Here is an 889-nt window from a genome sequence, read left to right on the forward strand (position 1 = left end):
GAATGAATACGCCGAGCGGCCGAGAAGATACATTTTCGGTTTTCGGTCGCATGTAACGAGCGACTAGCAGAGAAAGCGAGACAGCGTGATAGAGCGGCCCGAGGAGCGGCCGTCCTTTTCGCTCTAATACCCGCATGTGTTTACGTTTTACTGGTAGAGCGAAAAGGTCGGGCGCTGCCTCGCTCGCTCTCGCGGCCGACTCGATGCCGGTAGGTGGGGGTAAAAGTGGTGGGGCTGGATTCCGTGTTGCCGGGGAGCCAAATGTGCATCACTGGTCCAAAGCATGATCGAGACTGGCTGTGAGGAGAACAAAAATTGAGGACCTATCCTCTCGGACGCGCCCCCTCCCAGCTCCCTACCTTCACCCTTTGCCGTTTGGCGCGTTTATCAAGAAAGTAAGTTTCTCTGCCGCACCCTGTATAACGCTTATGAAACCTAAAATTAGTGTGATTTAAATATAAGAGGGAATTGATAAGGTAGCGAGTCAATAAAATGCCGTTTGGTCTAGCTCTTATTATAGATCTCTCATCATAAAATCATTGAACTTTTTCTAAATTAATTCTATAATGTTTGATTTTAAATGAATAAAAATATTAGCATTAAGAGAGATAAAAAAATTTTTAATCTAAAAAAGTTAATAAGTTAAAGTTTAAAAGCAACTAAATTAATTAAGTTAAAAATCAATGCATTTAAAATTAACTAAGTTAAGTTAAAAGTTACTAACTTTTTACCTATTTTTTTTAACTTTTAACGTTTCAACTACCAGGTATGTAAACATGAAATTTTTTAATAGAAAATACACGTTTATTGCATGAAAATAATAAAAAATAATTTATTCGAAGTATTGCCCATCGCTAGCTATACATTTTTCCCACCTGTCTGACAATTT

This window comes from Trachymyrmex cornetzi, unplaced genomic scaffold, assembly GCF_001594075.2.
Source record: "Trachymyrmex cornetzi isolate Tcor2-1 unplaced genomic scaffold, Tcor1.1 scaffold643, whole genome shotgun sequence".
Taxonomy (NCBI): Eukaryota; Metazoa; Arthropoda; class Insecta; order Hymenoptera; family Formicidae; genus Trachymyrmex; species Trachymyrmex cornetzi.